At 36.9% G+C, this 25,664-nt stretch overlaps 1 protein-coding gene across 1 annotated transcript in view; it reads right to left on the reverse strand.

Moving 5' to 3' along the window:
* HCN1 (hyperpolarization activated cyclic nucleotide gated potassium channel 1) overlaps positions 1–25,664 on the reverse strand; it is a 198,669-nt gene that overhangs the window by 144,977 nt on the left and 28,028 nt on the right. The window lies entirely within an intron of this gene.

Consider the following 25,664-nt stretch of genomic DNA (forward strand, 5'->3'; position numbering starts at 1 on the left):
TTAGCTCCGTTCTGCAAAGCACTATATGGTCTTATCTTAACAAAACCCACGTTTTTGAAGGATCAAGCCCAAACTTAACATCAATGCCTAATATGCATGCCCAGCTTTTGCTTCAGTGCCTTGCAAGTGGATGGAACTAATTCATGTGCTTAATTTTAAGCACAGTCCGTGGGTCGGGAAGGTGCTGCCCACCACACCAGCCCCTTCTTGTGAGTGCTCAGTTCTCTCAGTGGAGAGGGACTACCGGCTCTGCTGGGACTGTGCTGATCCCCATACTCATGAACAGCCTTGAAACGGGGTAAGAACATTTGCTGATAATAATTAGGGTAATAAGGGCAAGGACCAGTTAAGAACCACTGCAGAACGACATCATAAAAATGAGCAATAAAACGACAGAAGAATTTCTATTTAAGTATGAGGTGACACACAGGGTTAAACAAAAACCCTTAAATTCATATCCAAGATGATGAATGCTGAGCTAACTATACCAGGAACAAGATCTTGGGTGATGATTTTCCCGTGAAAAGAACAGCTTAATGCTCACCTCTGGTCAAAAAGGTAAATATATATGTTGGAAGTTACTGAGAAAGAAATAGAGACCAAAAAAAAGATCACTGTGCTGTGAGAGACCAAATAGAGACCAAAACAAAGCCACTGTACAACCTGTGGCTTTCTTGCATCTGAAATAGATATTTTTGCCTCAATTTGAGACAGAGTACTCAGCACTCAGCAAGAGTTGCTTTCTAACATTTGTTGTCCACTATTATTCATAATCAGAAGTGTCAAACTTGCTACACAAAATACTGGATTGCTATCAGCCACACAGGAAAAAAATTGACTATGAGACTCACTGAAAAATTAATTTGACACAGAGTATCTTTACGTTAAAACTCAGTGATTATACTTCTATTTTCCATTTCTAATAGTAACTTCATTAGTTTTCTTTCAGAAATAACTAAAATAAAGCAAATGTTCTTATGAAAAGCAGATAAAAGTTATGCTTAAAAAAAAAAAAAGACCAATATATGAACAGTACTGACTTTGACATGAGAAAAACAGCAAAATCTCAACTATTTTGCTATCATAATTTCAAAAAGCTGAAGATTTCCCAGAATTAGACATCTACATTTCATCAGATGAATTTTATCCTATGTGTCCATACAACCTTGATCTTGGCTTGAGTCTCTAGGCAATAAGAAGAACAGAAAATAAATAGTAACAACTATTAACATGGGAGGTTATAGTGATATCTCAAATGAGTGAGCTATCAGCATGCAGATCAAATTATTAATAGCAGTTATTAATTATATTACGGTAGTCCCAGCAAACCCCAGTTAAACACCAGTAAAGAATTGTGCTGGCATTTTACAGACAGGAGAAGAAACCAGTCCCTCCTCCAAAAAATTCAAGATTCATAATTTGGATAAGGCAGAATAAATGGCAAAACCAGACTTGCTGGATCAGTGAGCCAGAATGGTAGGTCAGCAATAAAACACAAAATTAAGCAGAGTGGAGACTCAAGTTTATACTTGCATAAAAAAATTACAAAGAAAAGAAAACCTGTCAGGGAAATGGAGCCAAACAAGAATAAAAGATGGGAATTATCCTATTCCTGAAAACTTGGGTGCCCTCTGGTAGCGCCTGTAGTTTTCGACACACGGATTGCCTTTTTTTCCCCCCAACTGCTTCATGAAATCCTTGCAATAACCTCCTCGGCACCACAGCCTGCATGCTTTCAGGGCATGATGCTGCAACAAGAGAAGCACAAATTATGATAGCATCCCTCTAAGTACCCTTATCAAAGAATGCTTTGGGAAGGAGACGTCAGAGCAAGGCTATTGGAAACCGTTTTTATTTTTTGATTCATGATTTCAAAAATTGAAGTGGTTTTGCAAAGGTTAGTGAAGCGACTACATTAATGTGGTGTCACGAGGATTAAAAAGACAAGTACAAATGAATGGCTAGAGGAATGTCTATAAGCAGGTGAACACCAACAAATGATTTCAGGGAAAATTAACATTGCTTTTCCATCAAATCAATTTCACTTCTATTCACAGCCATCTCTTTGCATTGTAGGAATAATTTGCCAAAGCAAGCGCATTTTAAATTCGTACTAGAGAACATTAGAAAACAGAATTGTTATTTATAGCTGGGAATACTTGTACCAGAAATATGACTGATTTTTTCTGGCCCAGGAACACAAAAGCACGTGACCCGTTTGTTCAGACAAAATCAGCTGGAATTTGAAGACCAGCTTCGCTTTCCATTCCAGCAGATGAATAATTGCTTTCAGAAATAATCCAGTGAACAGTTTCTACTCAATAAATTTGGAAAAATGCCACATAAATAGTGATCAGGGAAAATTAGTTTTGACTGCTTAATGTTCATCTACAGGAAAAATTGACTAATCTCTGTGTTGGAACTGTTGAGCGAGCAGACCTGCTTACATTCTAAAGAGAATATTCTTCAAATAGCAGCAGGTCCCATCTGATATATTAGTCGTGTATCTCGGTAACTCCAAATTTGCACTGTAGTGTAGCCAAGCACAGTCAGGCATTAAATAAGGAAACTAGCATTTCTGGAATCGTTTATAAATGAGGAAATTAGCATTTCTAGAATCAGCTACATTTACTTGAGGAAGCAATAATGAACCCATGAATTATTCCACATGAAAAGAGTTTCTAATAAAATGTATCCAAGGTAGTAACAGACTACGATATAAAAACACAATGGTAGGGATGAAAGATAATTTATAGCTCTGTAACCTGGAAAACTACGCTGCTGCTAATAAAGCACTGTGAATGCCATAACTATGGCTGGAAAAGGAGTTTGGGCTTGTCTCAGGCAGAGGAAAGCAGATGGACACCACACAAGGTTCTCTCTTGTGCAACTTTTTCCCTTGCATATTCCTTGTCTATTTCAATGATAACTCAGCATTGTCTAGAAAATTACCTGTAGCTACTTTCAAAATCATAAAAACATGTTTCCTTTCTCAGAATAGAATAGTGCATATTTTAGAATCATATATTTGTTGTTCAAAAACTGCCAGTAGTAAGTGCAAAATAAACACTGATAGCACAATTCACATGCTTTGTTCTATTGATTAATAAAAGTAAACTTAGTGCATACGCTACAAAAAATGAGAGCATTCAGCAAAATTCTGAGATCAAATTTATGTATTGATGCATTCTAAATGGAGCCTATACTATTTGAATAGTTACAAAAAATAACAGCAGCTTAATTTTGTAAATTCTAATATGCCATAGATTAGATGTGTTTTAGACTAATCTAACAAAACCCTTTCACCTACAGAATACCTCCCTTTCCTTTTTCCTCTCTCTTCTAAGAAAACCACAGTAGTTCCCAGGTTGAAAATAAGTGAACAGTCACAGACATATTCCTTTTGTTTCTTTTGTTGTTAGTCTAGAAAAACAGAAGTCTACATTTTTCTGACAGGCTAGTAGAGCAGAATATTGGTGGAAAAAAATAACTGACATGGAGTAAATTACTGGTGCTGCTCCTTCAATGCTGTTGCAGAGCCTGACCTTGTGCTTCTTATTCCTTATTAAAAATGTGCATACAATTAGTACATAATTTCTCTATTTCCACTGAGAGGCAGTAAGCCTTATCTGTGCCATTCCATTGACTCTACAAGTAAAATTATCAGGAAGCATGTATTCCAGCTGCTAGCACACTGGGATATGTTTTCTGTTAATTGTTCTGTACTGCTTTATAATCATGCTTGGTTTATTTAGTTTTGCCTGTAATTAGTAATTTTTAATATCTCTGATACATTTATTCTAGCTTGTAATACTGTATATAAATAGAAATATCATAAGTATATTAGGGGAAACATTTGGATGTATTGAAAAACTCCTTTATGGTGAACTAAATAGGCCAATAGGATACCCTCCATTTGCCCCTCTAGCAGCTAACAACCTTGGGCAGATTCCTGCTGCATATGAAATAACGTGACTTCCGACATCAAATAAAGTATTTCAGGTAGCACTATAGTGCAATTAATGAACAAATATACAACGCCATTTGATGCAAGATTTCTTAGGAACTTGTCGATGGATTGTATAAGATGTGAATGTCTTTGTCCTACTTAGCCAAGACAAGGGCATAGATTGCATTATCCATTATAATATGAAAACTGAAGCAAGTCTTTGTTGCCTGCTCTGGCAATTCAACTGTACTGCTTGTGATATTAGCTTTTTCTCATCTTGCAGTCTCGTGATAGAGTATTTAAATCCATTATTAGACTTGAATATCATCATTTGGGGGCTTAGACTTTGTTTAGGTAATACTAAAACTAGATAATGTGATTCTCTACAATGTCTCTTAATAAGCTAATGTCACTTTTTTAGTTACTTCTATGAAAGTACAAATGAGTATGTTCAGTTTATTCATACTCAATTTACTTCCTCCTCCACAAGACCAAAACACATAGATTTTATTCCATTTATTGGAAAACTGATGAATGATGAAGTTCATGACCCAAGTAACGGATGTGACAAAATTTGGCCTTATATATTAAATGTCTAACAATACCAAATTTCTTACTGTGGAGAAATCAGGACAATGCATTTTCCCCAAAGCTTCCATGTTGCTATCTTCATGAACAGTTTTCATTTTATTAATTAGAAAATATCAGTCTTTACTGTGTTTCAGGATTAGTTTAGCAGCTTAATAGAGAAGTGAATGGAGCTCAATGTTAAATGAATATTGAACTCCTAAAAAAAGATCTTACAACTAGTTAATGGTCCATTTTACAAAAACTCTTTACAGACGCAGTCAAACAGGCTTAACCTCTCTCACTGACTTTTATCAGCTGCAAGTCAAAGACCATATGCTTCCACCCTGTCCCACAGCCCACAGCCTCATGGCAAAGGGAGATCAGTGGAGCTTGTGGAAAATGGTGCCAAAAGATGAGCCAACAGCAGCGTCTACCTTCCAATGCAATGGGCATCCCAGTGAAAGTGAATGAGAGAGTAGAGTGAACAAAGGAAAATGAAACAAACAAACAAAAAAAAAACAAAACAAAACAAAAAAACCCAACACAATGGCATAAAACCAGTAAAATTCTTATTCCTGCTATAATAACAAAACAACAAAATCTAAAACAGTAAAAGCATGAAGATTCAAAACCAGCCTTGGATTAACAGCAAAGAGAGATAAAGAGATAAAATGAAAGCTCAGGCTGAGGACACGATTCTCATTAGGCCCCTAGAAGCATGGGCTGGAAGCACTCCAAGAGATCAGACTGTCTGAAGGTAGGATTACCTACACCTACAGCATTTACCTGACCTGGATAGACACAAGACAAAAGCTTGTGGGATACTTCTGGTTATGTATGTACATCTTTGAAGCTCTATTCTTTTCCTTAGGCATTTTCTTCCAGACAGTTTAGTTCCTATACAATCAGAGTTTGCTCACCCAATAGTGTGACCTCCTGCTCCACACAGATAAAGTGTGCACAAATGCAATTTAAAGGACTATCTAAAATAATACCTAGATGATGGGATCTCTAGCATGAAGCAAAATGTAGAAAAGTAGAAACTGACTGAATTTAAAGCAAGGTAGGTTAATAAATGCATCATTTAATCTTAACTAAACACCTACCTTAATTTTCCACCTTTACACTATTTTCAGTGTTATTTGCAATCAAGTCAAAACTAACAACAGAGCAGAGAGCACACATAAGCACGTTCCAGAAATACCATACAGTCATGGGGTGGCAGGGCTGTTGTCACTTTAAATGAAATAAAATTCAGAGTGGTTATGGACATAATATAAAACCTAAACTGCCGTATAAATTTATGATGAATAAAGTCCCACTAAAGCTGCTGCCTATTTCCTTAGGTTCTTTGAAGGTGATAATCAAGCATCAAGATATGTAAGGTTTTGCAACAGCCCATACAGTTTAATGCAGACTTTCAAATTGAAACAGTTTTGAGTATTTTAAATAAATGCTGTCTACTTCTTCTCCTAATTCTCTGAAGACAACTTTGGTAGGCCTTCTCAAGCAGCCTAATACAAACCAACAGGAGTCAGTGCTTCACAGAATTCATAAGCAACTATTTCACTGAATTTCACTGAATTTTTTTTAGAGTTGGAAGGGACTGTATAGATCATCTAGTCCAACGCCTGCTGAAGCAGGATTGCTTAGAGAATGCTACTCAGGACTGCATCCAGGCGGGTCTTGAAAATCTCCAAAGAAGGGGACTCCACAACCTCCCTGGGCAGCCTGTTCCAGGGCTCTGTCACCCTCACCGTAAAGAAGTTTCTTCTCATATTCGAGTGGAACCTCTTATGTTCCAACTTGTGCCCGTTGCCCCTCGTCCTGTCACTGGCAACCACTGAAAAGAGTCTGGCTCCCTCCTCCTTCAACCCACCCTTGAGATACTTATAGGCATTAATAAGGTCTCCCCTCAGCCTTCTCTTCTCCGAGAGAAGTGGAGAACTAGTGGCACTAGTTTTAATAACAATATAACTAGCTTTTATATAATAGTTTAGTAAATTGATTACTTCACTATGATGAAGATTGGCCTGTTTCAGGCTGAAAGACCTGCCTCCAACTCACAGGACATATGCCTGGACCACCACGGTACAGACTGCATTGAGTGGCAGAGTCCTACACTACTTTGGCCTCTGTGTTTTATATTATTTATCCAACCACATCTGGATCAAGGTGAATGTATGCATTTGGGGACACAGCTTTTAGGATGTTCTGAAAAAATCCTGTTCTGAAACAAATTTCTTGGCACAATTAATGGCATAAATATTAGGTATCACAAGTTCTCCCTAAACATCACTTCCATGATAATTTCTGTGCTTTCCATATTATTAGCTTTTTACTGTTGCAAAGAGCAGAGAAGGTATATAGACCTTAAGACGAGAAGAGTATTAAATAATGTATGCCGTAATTGAAAAGTACAAGCCAGACAGCAACAAAAGTGTTCCAGGCAGTATAACAGTTTTATCTGTTCCTGAAAATGAGTCATTATATTTCAGCAAATGTATGGTCACCAATCTTAGTCTGCATAAAAATCTGTTATGGTTTTATGTAACTTAGTAGTAGATCTGACAAAAAATTAAAAAAATATTTCATATTGGGAAACACATTTCTTTGGAAATGAAAGAACATGTCTTCCAACATTTTCTGGAGGAGGAGCAAGGAGGAAGTTAAGGGGTTTAAAATATTGAAATATCCTGTCTCTCAATTAAAACTAAAATTGTAACAACTGTATATAAAGTAATGCAAATGAAAAACAAAGGTGAAATAAAATGTTTTTATTTTGTCAAACTAAACTATTCTAGCTTAATTGAAGATTTTTAATTCTTGATTCTTGTTGGTAAATTTGACATTGTCATATTTTGTTCTTTACTCAAGCAAAGAAAGATGTCAAAATCATAAAATCCTTCACAAAACAGAATTGGTGAAGAAGAGATTGTCATGCAACTGTAGCTGCTGTCTCTTAAAGTCACATACTGAACATATAAAATCGTGATCCTACATTCATCGAGGTTTTTTATGTCACCCTCTAAATAAAAAAAACAATGGCTTTGAGAAGTGAAAGTGAATAACTTCATTCAGAGTGTAGTGGACTAATAAATAATCAGAAATCTGAATTGGGAAACTAATCAATATTAAAGAGTCATTAATTAACTCTTCCTATATTGTCTTTCCTCATGGTTAGATTCCGCTCTAGATCTACATGAACATACACACACAACAGACACGTCCCCTACCTGTAGGTAAATAAAGATAAACAAATTCCACTTACTTATTTTTCCAAGCTAAAAAAATTACTTTGAGCTCAAAACCAACAAAAATGAGTTTGAACTAACAAGATAACATTGTCTCCTATAAGGGGAAAAGAAAAAATGAGAAAAGGCGGCAATAACTGGGGGGAGGAGGGAAGGAAAACAGAACAGTCAAAGCTTCTGTAAGGATGGTGGTTCTGTGTCCTGTTATTTTTATGACAAAAGACCTATTTCCCAATAATTGCAGATGAAGCAAGTCTCCTGATTCATTTTTTCCAACTGCAGGCTGAAAAAAGCAAATGGACTCTTTCCTGACTTTTCAGAGTTATAAATGTGCTCTATATGTTTTTTGTACCAGCAATCAATTGATCTCACACTCGATGGAAATGAGAACACTTCTGAAAATACGATGATTAAATTTATCTGGACATCAATTTGCTTAGATATGAAGGGCTATTAGTAAGCAAACATTCCATTACAAAATATATGAAAAAGCCTGGTCACTTTACAGAGTTCACTAATAATAGAGAGAAACAGAATTATTACAGTGCATTGGCATGGACCATTTTCTCAGCAATGAGCAGCTGTCTTGCAGCACTGTTAATATTATCTTTTCATGAGCTGCCAGCACTGACACTTTAAAAGCAACTCCTTCCACCTCTTCTGTCACCAGTGGTTATAAACACCTTAGAGTAATGTGACAACTGGCAAGGCTCAGGAAGACAAATGGAGCAATGTTAATTTTCAATGGAAAGAAGACGGAAAAACCAGTGCAGAAGAATTATTAAACATACTAGTTTCAATTTGATACTGAAATTTTGGAATAAAATGCAGACATAACATCTGTTTATCTTTAGGAACAAGCAGGAAAGGTTCTCCTCATACCAAGAGCCTCTACAGCTTCAGACAAAACACAAACATTTTCTATGTGCACTGTAACAGGTCCAAGACATTATTGCAATATAACAAAAAACAAATAGGGAGGCATTTCTCACTGCGCAGCCTGGAGGCCAGATCACTTAAATAAGATAAGGAATAGATGAATTTTCTAAGTAGTTGCCTAGTGAACAAAATGGAACTGCTTCAACAGATCAAAAAGGGAGTAGATAGTCATCTGATAATTCAGAACACTCACTAGGGAGTATAGGAGAGTAGCCAGGCAGGGACTTTATCTGATTCTCCTGTGCTCTAGGTGACTTATCTCATTTACTGAACATTATTCTTTTTGGCATCTCTGTCTTATACTCATCCCTCTCCCAGTTTTGATGAAAAATATTCAGATCAGAAGTTTTCCCTCGCTAAAGAGCTGTCATTGGTAGCATCACACTTTCTTTTTTTAAAATTATTATTATTATTTTTGGCAACCATGAATTGGAATCCTCTGTTGAAAGCTCATATTTGCAGAAAATGCCAGCTCTAATTATTCAGAGCCTTAACTTATCACTGCCAAAACGAAGGCAAGATTGGCATGTCACTTGGGTGTGTTACAACACAAGGTCAGACATTGCTGCTGCTGTTACTGGAATTGTCTACGGTACATAAAAACAGCAGAACAAGAAAAGAAAATCCCTACTAATGGGTAAGGAATATTTAATAGTCTATCAGTCAAATTTTCCTTTTGTTGATTACAGTAATCTCCATACTGCCTTCTCCCAAAGAAAACAAAAAGGTGGACAAAGTAACATCCAGGCCTGAGCAAGTTATGTATATGGAACATGCCACTCATAGCAGACGAAAAATGTTATTAATTTTAAATATGTTTTTCCAAAAAACTGAAACTCACTGGCCTTATAGCTACCCAGTACAGTTACATTTTTCATTATTTTTATATCACTCATGGAACTGAAAAGGAAAATTCATATCATGAAGCATCTTCAAGGAAAACCTGGAATTCTCCCACTCCAGTGGGAGGTGTTACAGCAGACAGACCCACTGGGAGTTTCCCAGTGTCCCGTCCCTCCCTATAAACCTGCTCATGGGATTCCCTCATAATTGTATCTTGAATACAGAGAATCTCTGAATTTAAGACATTATGGAGAAAAAAGAACCCAACAAAACTTTGCTTATGTTGCAAAGCTCTGAAAAAGCTCTTTTTGAAATAGTGCATGGTGGATGATATGTCTCCTCAGAAATACAGGTTACTAAAAGCACATGAAGCCTGCCTTCTCTTTAGAATTTACTATATTCACATTCAAGCCTTCAAACTGTCTTCAAAGTATTCCATGTTTTAGTCCTGAAACCTAATAGTATGTCAAATGCTACAAAATGGAGACTGTAGGAAACAACAATGCTCCCCAGTAGAACAGAATATTTCACAACTTCAATAAAATTTGCATTTCTTTACAAGGTCTTTAACAAGTAATAAGAAATCATACCAAAATAAGACAATTCAGGTTACATACTACTTCTGGAGGAAAAAAAAAATCAAAATCAAAGAAATCAGTTCTAGGTAGTTTGAGAAATAAGACTTAAGGAAAATATTTAATTGGCTAGCATTAGACAGCGCTCACAGAAACATTAATAGAAAGGAATAGGTGATCTGTGAAGCACACAACAGTTCCCTACAAGCTACACTCGGAACAGAGTATAAATCTATTTGCCTAAGAACTGCAGCAATCTCAAATCCATAGCAGATGCACGGAACATTTAACACTGGGCTTTGTATGGTCACAAGGGAGCAAGACCAGCAGAGCATCAAAAAAGGCTCGTCTCTAACAGCCTATTCAAGTTCTTAAAGACCTGCTCCCTGTTAGGTATAGAGAATGCTGTAATCCCATTTATCTTACAGAAATAAACAGGATAAAAGGATATAGACATGTGAATAGTGATGGATCAAGGATCTGTGATAGCTGATCTGCACTACAAAGAAAAAGAACATTTTAGCAATCCGTTTTGGCCACTGCTGAGTCTCACAACCACTTATCGGTGGCATACCTAAAAGGCATAGAATAAAGTGAATTTGTAACACTTTGCTGAAGAGTGCTGCTATAGGACATGGGAAATCACTAACAACAATTAGATGTAAGCATTGGTATATATTAAATATCATTCTGGATTGCTATCAACTATGTCAAGGTTATAAGCCTATCTGCATTACCCTGAGAACGCCAAACCCAAACTGGTTTCCAATTTAAAAAGTGCTGACTGTCTAGGAATTGGCTGAGACAGGACAATATAACCTTGTACCTTACGATGTATTTTTATATGCCAAGGACACCATAGCAAACAAGCATCTGTGAAGGCAGAGGAATCTTCAGCTGTCTACTGATTTTAGAAATCTCAGATTTGAAAGCCCACTCTGAGATAACTCATACCTCACACTCCTTCAAGGAATCAAGGAAAGATGCAGCAAACCAGGAACCGTGAACTGATGTCATTTTGGGGAGAAAAAAAGCCTTGAAAGGTGTTGATGATGCATGGTACAGACAAAATCACCCGAGGTCACAGGAAAGATGCATATCACCATGCAATAATAACTGATTTGACACTGGATTTTAGTGGATGAAATTGTAAACAGTGAAAGATACTAACTTACAACAGATAGAATAGCAGCCTTTACTGATGCTGGTGCACTTAGCATGACTAAAAGCACGACTGTTTTTACATGTCAGCGAAGACCACACTATGAATTACAAAGCATTAATTTAGGGTAGAAATACATTTTGAAGAACAGTATAAAATTAAAAGACAGGCCATGTCAGGCATTGCTCTGAAGATATGCAGATTTTTACCTTAGCCTTTTGAATATAATACCTCATTTTTCTGAGCAATTTTGGCTTACTGTTTGTTCTTATACTGATTAGTTGTCAGGGCAGCAGACCTGTGTCAACCACCTTTTATGATTTTTCAATTACCAATAGTTTATCTCATCACACTTTCAACCAAGAGATAGATTAAGTCACCAAGCTCCTACAGAGACTTGCTTTTTTGTATATTATCATAAAACTTCACATTGAGCACTTAAGGATAAAAGGCTTATTAAAATGGGCTTTATTCATTGGTAGAAATAATATTTTTTCTAAACTAGGAATAGTAACTAGAAGATTGAAAGTCTAGTAATGGGTAAAATCATCTGATGATTTTGATATGTCTCTATTTAGGAGTTATTATAATTGATTTTGTTCTCCTACATAGTAGTATTTATCAACCAACACCTGTGAGCTGATGATCTCTTCTCCCCATAACAAAGAAATCGATGGTAATTCTTTCAAAGCACATAACAGAATACATAACTCTCTTTTTCAAGTACAAATACTTGATCTGCTATGGAAAACATTGTGAAGAGCTAGAATCCTACTTAATCATTCTGTGCCTGCTACTTTAGAAATACTCTGAGAACATCATCTAAAGTAACTGAATGCTAGCAGTATTCCTCCAAAGCTCTAGCACAGTCTGAGACCTGAAACAGACTATGCCACTTACATGCTTTACACTTAAACGCAAGAGTAACTTAAAAAGAAAAATTCAGAAAGGTTAGAATTCTTCTTCTGTTCCGCATTTAAAAAGTACTTTTCAGCAGACATATCTATTTTTCCCCTTGCAAATGAATGAAATGGGTCAGCAAGGTAAGTCTTGAGGAGACTCCAGGCTTTCCATCAGTAACATGGAAAATTCTCTAGTTTTCATTGGTGTAGTCTCATTGAATTCAGTTGAGATGAACTGACTGGATCACTGAATTCAAAATATTATGAGGTAAAACTAAATGAGCTTCATCTTTTCATTCTCACCAGGTCATACACCTTATTTCTTCTGTACACAAGTAAATTGTCTACACTATCACTGGGTAGAAGTTTGACAGTAGCTCTAATAGCCAAGCCTAAGGCCCCTAGGTAGCATATTTTGAAGTGTTTTCTCTCCAGTGCTTAATGAGTGCCTGGGCTTCCTGCCCAGTCTTTGGAAAGAGATGGACACTTCAGATGGTGCTGCAAAGAGTCATAACGGGGAGCACGGATCTGCTGACAGCTAGTTGATGGGAAATGTCAGGGCTGAGGCATTGCCCTTTCTGTGTGTGTCATGAAACAGTCATTCCACAAACCCCACACGTACCCACGCTGCCTCTCTGTCGGTATGAGCGCTCCCACCATGAGGGCAGAGCCACGCGCTCCATTAGGCACTTGGTCCAGCACAAGGAATCGCATCGGGTCAGGGAGGGGCAGTGTACCGCTGCAAACCTTGCCCCACGCCAACCCTGCCTGAAGCCCTTCCCACCAAGGAGGGAAGGTATTCCTGGTCTCCTGCATCCTTTCTTCAAGACACTTGTGGATGATATGGTGGACCCTCTTGCGTTTGTTTCCTTTTATAAAATAAAGCACTGCTGCTATAGGTGAAAATTTTTAATGGGGACTAAACTTAATGATTGCAACAACACTACATTCTACAGCTTTCATCTGGGACAGCTTGCAAAAATACTCTGTTCAACTCAGCAAACACGACAAGTTTAGAAAACTGCTTTTCTGTCTTTTGTTTCCAACTGTAAAAAAAGAAACTGAAGCATATGTCTTCGCGGTATGCTTATTTTCACTAGTCTAAGTAAAACTGTCACTAAAACATCTCGTGTTTTGCATCTTCAGCTATGGAAACAGACTGGAGGGACTCGGAGCTATGAATTCAGTAACAGGCTCTGACCCTCCACAGCCATTGCCTGCGAGCACAGAGCACAGGCTTTCTATCGTTCCAAGACGCTTACACGAGACAAAGGAAGAGGCGGGAGACTGAAAAGATGTTGGAGGAAAAATGTCTGGGGGCATATTTCTCAGTGTGAAAAAACAGCTGGAGGTCATGTGAGTATACTTGTAGCTCAATTTAAAAATAAACTACAGTTTGATAAACTTTATCTTTGTAAAACATCAGAAATGTGAAAATGCTAAAAAATATTTAACTGTTTTATATCTCTGTACTCCTAAATCAGATTTTGAAGTATAAATCACCCAGTGAAAAGAACAATGTCAGGCCTCAACATAGTATCTACCTACTCTGCTAATCAACTGGAGTACCGCACACGCAAAATGCTACATACATGCAAACAGAGAGTGGAAATGGTGCAAATACTGCACTCGCGACACTTCGTTCCCAAGTAGAGAGATCACAACCGTCCAGCCCAGCTGCAGCCTACCCATGGGATCTGTGTGTGTCTGACCTTACTGAAGTCCTCTAGGTAGCTGGAAACTGCTTCTACACCTCTCCCAGACAGCCCTAAGCAGCCTAGATGACCAAAGATTCATGGACATCTAAGAATTAGAACACGGCAATTGAACTGGCTTGATGATGAGCAGGAATATTCCTTCTTCATTTACTAATTAATTCAATTATTACATGGCAATTATATTAATGCAAACCTGGAGATGCCAGTCAAAACTGGAGACCCAAAATATAAACACAGATTAAAAAATGGTGGCTGTTACAGAAAATGGAGGCAAAACTAAGCTAAGGCTAGTTGAAGGCTAGTGAGTCTTCTAGAAGTCTTGAGAGAAAATATCAGGCATTATGATTTCCAGTATAAGTTTCCTCAGTGTTCTAAACTGCCTAAACTGACCGGACATAGTTATGATTTCCATGAAGATCAGTCATTCTTTCCATAATAACAAATACAAAAATATAACAAAATATTCACACATAAGATTAATATAAGCACTCTTTAGCAGATTAAGAAGAAGTAAAATTGAATATACTTTGTCTATACTTTGTCTCAGGAATTCAAAGAGACAGTGTCTTTTGAGGTGCCACCAGTCTTGTTTCCTTTTCATCAGACTGATTCTGCCGAGTATTTGTAATGACAGGAACACAGTCAGGGGAGAAACAAATGGAGTTCTCGGCTTCCAGACATAAACTGGATGCCACTGTAGCGGATGCAATTCAAACAGATCTGTATTACTACCATCCACATTACTTGTATAATTTTCACATAACTTAAACTAAAAGATGTTAGTCAAGGAAAGTATCACAGATGAGCTTTTTGATACTGGTTTTCTAGACAGTAGCACCAGTCATAGAGAAAAAAAGTCATTTATGGGCATGAGGTTGCTTGTCCCTTCTCTTGCCAGACTTTCTTTTTTTCCCCTCCTCTCCTTTTCCCTAGGTTTAGCATGCATAGTGATTAATATACTGTTACAAATTTTGAGTATATTTAGCACTGGAACATGGAGCTAGAGGTGCATTGCTGTTCCAAAAACTGTCAAAAGATAAAAAAAGGAGAACTAAAGGAGAGACTCCTCAAGCATATATAATAATAACAGAATTCGAGCCTTAAATGTCTCAAACTATACCTCTTTCACAACTAAGTGAAAAGTTGTATTTTTTTTATTGGTGGGGAATTGTTTTACAGTGCACAGACAAGCCAGTACTGGGCTAAGGTTAAATAAAAAGATGTTCAGATTTCTCTGTAAAAAATAATGCCCAAAATTTATACTACTGTACTGTCACAATGGTTTTCAATTCTTAGTTCTAACAAGGTTGTTCAACGCAGACACATGTAGTTTTAAAATTACCATGTAGCTGAAGAGTTCACGTCTTCATCTGTTATTCAGATCATGTTCACTTTACACAAAGGATCCATACACATCTAAACAGGGGGAGAGAGAGTTTCCCAAAGGCAAGATCCAAAGTTGTCAAAATTACTTTCTCACCCTGAAGAGCACTAGTAATTGGCTGAAACAGACAGCATGGGAATTGCTGTGTCACAGGAAAGTGTCCAGTATAGCTGCTGTCAGATGCTACTAATACTAAACACCCTGCTGAGGTAAGGAAAAAAAATAAATGCTTGTACATCAAATAAAAACTCAACTGTTCAATATCAGTTGAACTAGTGATTTACACAAACAGAAAAAGAGTATATGTAAAAATCCTGTGTTGATTACTTATTTTCATTAGCTTCCATGGGAAAAAACAATGGGAATGAAAAGAAAAAAAAAAAAAGCATATAAAGATCTACTGGAATTTGTTTTACAATTATTTTAAAAATAAGCTATCTCTTCACGTATTTACTTTGATAAAAAAGTTGCAGTGTTGATTAATTCTATTAATGCAAAGTATTTTGACACCTTCATTTCCAGTGCCTGGCAGTTACTATGCCAATTAAGAGCCCAAATAAACAGACTGGTTTTTTAAAATTATTTTTATAAGATCAATAAACATACATATTTGTGAATTGCAAACATGAACAGAAAAGCAAATAAAAATCCAGATAGGGCTAAGCTGTGTATTAAGATACTAAAACTGTCACACAATAAAAAAGAAAAAAAAGGGAAAACCACATTTATGGTATAGGCTGGTTTTGCCATAGGCAAAATAAATAAGTGATGGGGAAAAGAGTGTTTATATGATTGATGCTGAAGGAAAACCAGTGTTTCACTTAGTCCATCGGAAAGTCTCTGCAATAAAAGTATAAGTTACTTGTTTGGATTCAGTATCTTAAAACTTCCTGGTGATCAAAACAATGCAGCAGTTCTAGAAGCTACGCCTTGCCTCTTGAAATTACATTTCAGTCGCATTTTTTTTCCTTCCATTTCCTTGTTAAAACATATCTGACATTAAATTTCCCCAGCTGGAAAACAATTCTCATGTGGGATGGCCAGTCATTTTTGAGACAGATGAGGACATAACTCATGTCTTTGGTTGAGGGAAGAATTGATCATACTGAAGAGAACTACTACACTTTTTTTGATAACATGCTTTGGAAATCCCACAGGAAGGTACTCTTAAAAACACATTCATTTTAAATTATGCACAGGACTATTCGCTCCAGGCTCAGATTTTGGCCATAAATCTTGTATTCCACTTTCTTAAAAGTATGAACAGAAGCATCAGCTCAGCAGCAAAACACAGTTTTTAGTGGATACTAAAAATTGTTATGAGCCTTGGAATATTTTTGGTCACTTAAGGTAAACTGATCATATGATGCATAGAGAATAAAAATTGTAGATAGTACCATTTGCTTTGGTTTCTTTTCAGAGGTACAGAGAGGCGTGGGTACGTGCACATTTGTTTGAATTACCATTATTTTCTCTTTTTTTTTGTTTTGGTTTGTTTTAGTTTTTTTTGTTTTGACACTGCTATATTTCTTCTCTTCTACCAGCAGCCCAGCTGTACAGGGCCCATGGCTCTGGCAAAGATTACGGAAGCTATATCATAATTCATATCATAATTCTGTACAGGGAGAATATACACATGCCATACAGGGCTCTACTGTCACAGCTCCTCACCAAGGAGCGCCCGCTTGGATGCAAAGCAGGATCTCCAATGTTGCATGCCATTTTGTCGCACAAAACTGAGGTTGAAATGGCACGGAATACACTGCATGGCAGCAGTTCCTGCCAGATCAATAACAAGTTGCCACATTCACTGGAGAGAAAGCCAGTGCAACTGCTAGGCTCTGTACCACGATAAGCAGATGCATAGTTAAGCCTGATGCTATTAGTTCTGAAAGCTGGGGAAAAAAAGAGCTGTTTTAAGATAACAGTAAGTTACAAAAAGGAAAACACTAGGAGCCTAGACACATGGAAAGGCTATGGCAAAGCATATGTCTGGATTAAGAAAGATGAAAATGGTGAGAAAGAAAGCACGTTCCCAGTGCAGTATGGTGAGGAGATACTAACAGTTCAATCACAGCCTTCATTTCTGCTTGGAAGCAAGAAGCACAGCTCTGACAACCCCTGAATTAGGTTATTTTCTTGTTCTTTTCAGGTCACAACTATATTTAAATCATATATTATGCATGTGGGATAATGTCATGGTTATTTGGAGTAAACTCCATGAGATTCAGGTTAGAAATAACTCAAATATAACTTGCAGCTGGAAAAGCCCTTTCTACACTGCCATCTCAGTTCCTCAGCCCCCTCTAAATAGGTTTATACAATTGCATCGTACTCCCTAAGTGGTTAATTCAGGCCATTTTATCCTTATAAAGCAGAACCTTGTTCCTAATAAACTATTAAAGCACTATTCCATTGTCCTCAATGGGAGCCATAACAACAGAAACCTACTTAAACAAGTAGTGTCCCAGGTATTTTATTGTATTAGAAGGCAGTCAAATTGGATCAAAATCAGAACATGATCCTCAACCCACTGACATGTGGTGAATTCTGCATCATTTCCATCCTGGTCTTATTCGATAAAATGCCCTGATGACCTGAGGAAGATGACAAACTGGGAGAATAAATAAAGGCAACAGTGCACGGATGGTTTACCCAGCGCAGCCCTTCACAAGTTCTCCAGATATCTCCCTTTACTACTTCTCAGACCTTTCTGAGATAACTGAGGCAATGCACTCCCATAAAATCCCACAAAACTAACCAGAACACTCTACTTTCCATAAGAGATCATGAGAATACAGTAGTGGGCATTTGCTTTTTTTAATTTAAAAACCTGTCCACACCAACTGGCAACTCTCTCCTTGGAGGAGAACATAGAATGGTACCAACTTGAAATATATAATGAATTATCTTTCCACCCTTTAACACATGATTACTTAATTTAAAAATTAAATGCCTCTTGTAGACAAATGTTAGGAAAAGGTTAAAATTCTTCATACCCAGCTCCTACCCGCACATATTTCTGATTAATTTTTCCTGTATAACTTGTTCCTCAGCTTTCAATTATAATTATGCCCTGTAAAGGCACCTTGTTGCTTTCTTTACTAAATAAATAAACTAGTAATGCATTAGATATTATTACAGTGGATTGTAAGTCTCCCATTTCAACTGATAACTGGGCATATTTTACCATGTAGACTAGCAACCCAGCTTCAAATTTGTCTCCTAAAAAAACGTATCAAAAGTAGGTCCTTTTAATACAGAAAAAAATGGGCGTATGCCTAACAATCTCTAATGATGATTTGCCCTAGCCACTACATAAAGGGAATACCAAGATGCATTAAAATCTGTGTGCAAATCTAAGGTATTTATTCAACTGACTTCTTTACAAAGATCTATTGGTATTATGCAAACAAACTCAGAGGGGAAGGATCTTCCAAGGCATTAGTGACAGACTGAGAATATCTTTGTTAAATTACCGTTGCTGAGTAATTTAGAAGTGTAAACACGTCTTCGTGAACTGGTGACTATTAATACAAAGCTGAAAATGCAGAGATACCTGAATAGATTGTCCTTAGCCTGCAAAGAAAAAACCCTAAAATTGCCATTCTTGTTAAAATACATTGGGAAAAACTGAAAAATCCAATTCACAGGTTCCCCGTCTGTCTCATCGCTGCAAGGAACTGAAGACAGCTTGTAACGTGTGTGCTCACTGCAATATTGCAGTGTCTGAATGGTGAACCATGATCCAGACCAGGGGCTGCCCAAACAGCTCTTTGGCCGTCATCACCTTCTGCAACAGCTCTTCAGCTCCAGGGAGGGAGCACGACGACATGGTGAGCAGCCAGCAGCTCTGTCTCATGAGAACCAAACGTCCTCAACCGCCCCCCTTGCCTGACATGGGGTGTATCCATCAGGCCACCACCCTGTGAAAGCAAAGAGGACTTTCTGCTTGTGTTGACAGATTAGAATGGAAGAACAAGAGGCTTTTTTCCAAACCTGCAGCCAGGAGTAATGCATGTAAGCTCTAGCAAGTGCTAAATAAGGAACTATCTCCAGAATGGCTTAAAAAATAATGAACAACAAATTAGACTTTAAAAAATTCTTCTAAAAAAACTGTCTTACACTTCAGTGTCAAAGACAGGCTGATGCAGTTCTGATCATTTTTAAAACTGATTGACCAGCAACACCTAGAAATGTTACTGCAGGCATAAACCCACTGTCTTGGATATACAGCCGAGACTCCCAGCACCAGGCCCATTACCACAGACACAGACAAAACTCATATAAAGAAGAAAATATTATCTTCCAGCATTCGAGTTCAGGGAAATTTATCTCAGGCTATGTTCCACATGGTTCATCTCCCAGGGAAATCATTATCGCCTCACAATTGCTCTCTTGGTGTAGGCACACAAGAAAGGCAGCTCAGTTTGCACAGTCTTAAAAAGGGGGTAAAAAGATGAAGAAAAAACTTTAAGCTCGTAACACTTCCTATTTACTCTGTAGGGGGATGCATTATTCTTTCTGTGAAAGTGATTATGAGTAGACCATAAAGTAGGAAATTAAAAAACAGAATACTCTATGTCTTGCTTGCATTTCAGCAATTGCCAGCTCTACAAATGTGCTGTTCTTTTTCGGCAGTTAGTATTTTATTATTAGGAGACCATGGATTATAATGCCTTCTAATTGTCTCTATTGGTTATGTGTATTTTCCTTCTGTTTTACAGAATTTAAAAAAGTGAAAAATAAAAACTTGAGAATATGCACCATCTACATCAGTGGTATTTCATGCATGTATGGTTCAGCTGCAACGATACATACTAATTAATTTTCATTGAAATAAATGAAACATCACTGGCACAACTGAGCACAATTTACCCACCTGTTAAAATATGGATGGTTCCATGTAAACAAAAAAGTTTACATGAAGTGAGATCCATTATAATTTTCCATTTGGAACACTACCAATTTAGTAAAGATTGTATTAGGTGCTCTGTTTAGCAAAACACAGACAATAAGCTTGTAAGTTATATGACAGAGAAGAAAAAATATTATTTAACAGCACTGAGGATTGCATATCTATATATCATGAGACTGATTTTTGTTCTTATGAAAATGTTTTGATTCACATGTTCCTTCACATTATATAACGCTTTGTTTTGGAATTTAGATATTATTTATGTATCTTTTCTATCATTTCAGTTCTACCCGTATAAGCAAACTATATTTAGTAAACTAGAACTGCAATATTAAGACATAGTATCAACAGCCTCAACAGTATCAAAGAAACTGCCTTTACAGTCTCTAATTTTAAGTGGAGAAAGAAAAGGGCTATTAGTCAGGGTTCGGGCTCTGTAGGATCAGAGTCTGCAGATAAAATACCTTGCTCTCAACTGCTGTCATAGAGACAGACTATCCATTAGCCAACATGACAACTGAATTAGGGAGGAATACCAGCACTGCGCATCCTACCCAGTAACGAACTGACAGCCAGGGCAACTCCCAGGTAGAGAGGGGATGCCTTCCCTCCGGGGAACTGGGCTGAGCAACCCTCTGCCCTGAAGAAACTTGAGAGCTCATCTTCTACCACAGCTGCGTTGAGCAAGGAGCACTCTTAGATTTTCTAATTCAAACTGCAAGCAAACAGCATGTTTTTTTTCCCTCTACATTACACAAGGGGTGGAGCTGGTCAGCACATGTCAAGCACATGTGACAACAGCTTCATCTGGTAGAGAAGACTGCAGAACAAGGAGGAAGACCCAGCAAACCTGGCAGGAGTCTGAGATACAGCCCAGCACAGAATGGAAGTCGGCTCTGTAAGACATACATACCAAAGCAAGCATCTGCACACTAAACAACATGAATAACTGGTTTGTGTATTTACTTTGTCCTGTTGGGGAACAATTCTCAGGGGAAAAAAAAAAAAAAACAAATCAAAACAAAACAAACAAAAACACAAACAAACAAACAAACAAAACCCAAAAGTGCCAAACAGCTCAGGTTTTGATATTTCTCATTGATCCACACAACCTGCATCCGGCTGTAGACTTTACGTGGGAGGACACAAATTCACTAATTTATACGTAAGAGGCATTTTCCAAGCACAGCTTTCCAAAAGAATGCAAAACTTGCTTTTATGTATTTTCCTGTAGAAATTGGCAGGAAATAATCATTTTCTCTTACTTCAGTCTTCTTAATCGTAGGAAAGCAGAGGACACAAATACAGAGGCTTTGTTGCAGAATTCACAGACTTTGTGCCAGTAAGAGAAGGTGGGGCTCTCCTATTTCTTCTTTATCCTGGAGTTATTTAACAAATTTCCTCCCCTCACTCCCCATGAGCTGAACAACTCATATTTGACTGATGCATCTGTAACAGGCAAAGAAAAAGTGTGTCCTACTCTAAGCTAATTTAGTTTAAAAATGCCAGTCAACCTGTGCTGGTGTGCTTATTTGCAGTACTTCACTTAATGACACAACTTTATAGGGCCTAGAAAATATATATTAAATTATCTCCTTGGAGGATAGGAATTAAAACTGAATAAAAAGAAAGAAAAAAAATATTATGTCACCTCCCATTTCCATGGGATCATTAATTAAAACGGTAAGTTAAACTTAATAATACCATCATTGACAGGAAAACTCCACATCTTGTAGACACAGTCCTGTTAAAATAAAATAAAATTAATAATCCAATCAATAAATTTATGTGTTTTCATCCAACACTACCAGCTCACCCACCTAACTCATCATCTCTCTCTTCCCACGCAATTCCCTAGTCAGTGATCAATAGGAGAGAGAAAAAAACCTTGACTTTTCACCAGGCTGTAGGGGAAAGAAAAAGTGATTTGATTTTCTGTAGGGGACAAAAGTCTCTACATACACAAAATACCTACCACAGAAACAGCGGGCTACTGAAGAGTTGTCTTCTGTTGTCCGGATAACACACATGCTCTTCTAAAATATTTTTATTTAGTCAACAAAAATGACTCAACATGGTATACCTATAATACTTTTTTTTGTACTGTAGGCAACAAGGAGAACAAGGAGAGGACACCTAGTGGTGATCTGTGATAATTAGGGTTGCTACTGTGGAAGCGGCAGATGAAATTGTTAATGCAGGACCTGATTTGGCAAAGCTGCTATACACTTACTTTATTTTTAAGCACTTTAGTAAGACTTAGCATTCAAGCAATCTTGCATTTATGAGCTTTTCTGGGTCAACATTATTGTGATTACTAGAAATAAAACAGTAAAATTAGAATAAGACACGTCTGTGTGGTATGCTCAGAAATATGTTTCATTAAACACCTGAGCTTTAGCAAATAACTAGAAGGGATAGCAACACTTATGTGGCTTCATGACCCTTGAAAAGGTTTGGCAAATTGAAAAGCAGATTTCTGTACAAGTCAAACCAAAATAAGACAAGGCTGCAATTTACAATTATCACATATTTCACTAGATGATTTTTTCCAAAACATAACCTTTAGTGCACATCTTGCAATAAGCATTCAGTCACTTTAAAACTGGTTCTAATTCTACATAATTGGACATCTCAGAACAAGAAAGACCTGAGGTACAGTTTTAGAAGTACCACTTCTATTTACTCATACATCTACTAGGTCTTGTCCTGTGATTAGAATAGTTGTAAGCAAAGCTATTGAAGTCTGGGTTTTAAGCAGCTTTTGGAAAAGATAAAATTTAAATTCATATCATAGAAAAATGTAAAGCAAAGTGGCATATCATTTGACATGTAACAATGTATTTATTCCTAATTGTTCATATCTTTTATTTTTAATTTTTCAGTTATCTATGAGTATATTTAACTAAGAATAACGTACTAGTTGCATGCAAACCTATGCAAAACATTCAGGGATCAGCAGCTTATGCAGTCTCATAAAATAAGTTAAAGGAAAGAAGAATTAGGTCCAGTACATCTTGTTTGTTATTTTAGGAACCTATGCTAAAAAAAAAAAAAAAAAAAAGAAAATCCAAAACAAACCCACTGTCAGAAATTACTGCAAAAGTATAATTTCTGCAATCACCAATTTAAATAACAAAGTTTTTTCTTGCATGTTACAGTGCATCATTTTGTTTAAATTAGTACATGATCTATTTGTCAACATCTGAGCTGTAAAGAACTGGAATATTAGATATTGTAGCTAAAAAGCAGGTTTTGGACTGTGTGAATTTGCAAATTCAGTAAATTAATTCCTGCCAGCCACATCTCCTGTCCCTTTGTTGAAGTGTTTCTTCCCATTTCCACTGAGTCATTCATTTGGGTAAGCTAGTAACATCAGACTGACAAGAATATATCAATCAGATTTAATATATATTGCACCACAGGCTATAGCTCCATTCCCTCCTAACAGTTAAGGAGAAAGCTTCTGCATTGCATACATTATTTACCTCAATATTATTCTTTGTGTCTGTTAGCAGCTTGATCTTGTTTTAATTTATCTAAATGATGTGGAAGTAAGTGAAGAAAAGGAACCAGTATCATAAAAAATCTCGTAAATTTTTGCCTACTCATCTTAAAGTTCAGGATACTGACCAACGAATAATCAGGTATGTGATACTAAAAAAGGAAAAGCTCAAACAATTTCAACCTGCTCTTTCTGTTGGAGGACATATAAATAACTCAATGGGATTAACAGCCTTATTATGCAACCTGGTTTGTGCATCAATCAGTTTTCCATGAAGTATCCTCTTGGCAGGGTATGAAGAATGAGTTTGCTAGCTGTCCTCTCAATACTTTTGACATAATGCTCATTATTCTGGATCCAAATACGTAGTATTTCACATTTATCTGCACCACAGTTAAAATCAGCATGTCAGCCCATATGCAAAAACTATTAAATCCTTTTAACCACACAAGAACAGGGTCCAGTTATGTGTCATAAAAATTAGTTAACAGTTGCTCCCTGTTGTGCATATGCAAACGCACACAATACAGAAAAGACTAACAAAGTTCATCCATACCCAGTTTTTTTGTTTTAAAACGTTACAATGCTATGACACACAAATTCTCCGAAGTGGTAAGGGATCACCATGCAGAACAGGCACACAAGCTACATCCAAAGTAATAACCAACTACTGTGATAACAAAAGCTGAATATGAAATCCATGACCGCCTTCATTTCTGGTATCTGTAAAATGCTAAACAAACAAACAAGAATATTTTTTTCCTTGCACACATTTAATTTGGGGATTTATCAGAACCTGATTCAGTCTACATATTTATCCCCATTCCCACATGTTCTCACAGTCATCAGAAATATTTTTTAAAAGCAGACAAAGAGCTTCTTGCTGCTTTATTGCAGGCTCAACCCCCCGCCCCCAAAGAAGAAAAAAAAAATTCAGACCCTCTTTCACCTTCCTGAGAACATCCAGGGAGCTCTATAATGTGTTATCATACACAAAAAGATGGACTCCACTTATTTTTCGATGCTTGCCAAATAAAGTATCATACAATAAATATTTCACAAATTTTACTAGTGGAATTAAAGGTGGGGTTGCAATCAAGCAGCCATTAGCAAAAGATTAAATGGACCAAACACCTGCTATTGCTGGTTTGGACAACAACCGCTGGTCACTTCTAGTCCCACTGAGTGGCCAATTCAATTATTTTTCATTTAGAATATCTGGTTTATCTTTGACAACAGACAGAAGGGGGAGGAGGGGGGAAAGGTATTCATTCCTCTGCTTAGTAGGGCTTTATAGTGGCAAGCTATTAACTCAAGCTGCCAGAAAGTAATGTCATTGAACGCATTTCAGAAGGTTGTCTCTCTGTAAAGCACAGATGAGACAAAAGCACAGCTTTATGGTAGAACTGCAAAATATGCTTAATCATTTGCCTTAGTTAAATTGAGTACAAAACTGCAGTGCTCTATTTCTGTGTCGAAAACATAGTTACACTGCATTACGGGGAGGCAAAAAAGAGATAGAATTTACAAAATACAGTAATAGAAAATAATGACCTATTTCAGGAGCTTTTGAGAAACAACTATAAATTTATTAGACTTTTATACTTAGTATCATCCAGCATCATGCCATTTTTAAATACAATCTGATTTCATTTGTCAGATGGCTTTGCATCTAGGTTTTTGTTAAACCAGAAGGTGAATATAATACTGTAGATAAACAGCAGAAAAAGCACCAGAAATGGTACCACATCACCTTCAATATTCATTTAATTAAATAAATCTTTATTAAAGTAGGTAACTAAATTTATGCAAATCTATTTTAATAGTGCTTCTATGAAAATACTTTACAAAATAATTCTCATTACACTTGCTGAAAGAAAGGTTTAGAAAACAGCAGTTATTTTTCTCATGCTTTTAGCACTTCCTTTTAAAATATATTATGATA

Source organism: Numenius arquata, chromosome Z (genome assembly GCF_964106895.1).
Source record: "Numenius arquata chromosome Z, bNumArq3.hap1.1, whole genome shotgun sequence".
NCBI classification, from domain to species: domain Eukaryota; kingdom Metazoa; phylum Chordata; class Aves; order Charadriiformes; family Scolopacidae; genus Numenius; species Numenius arquata.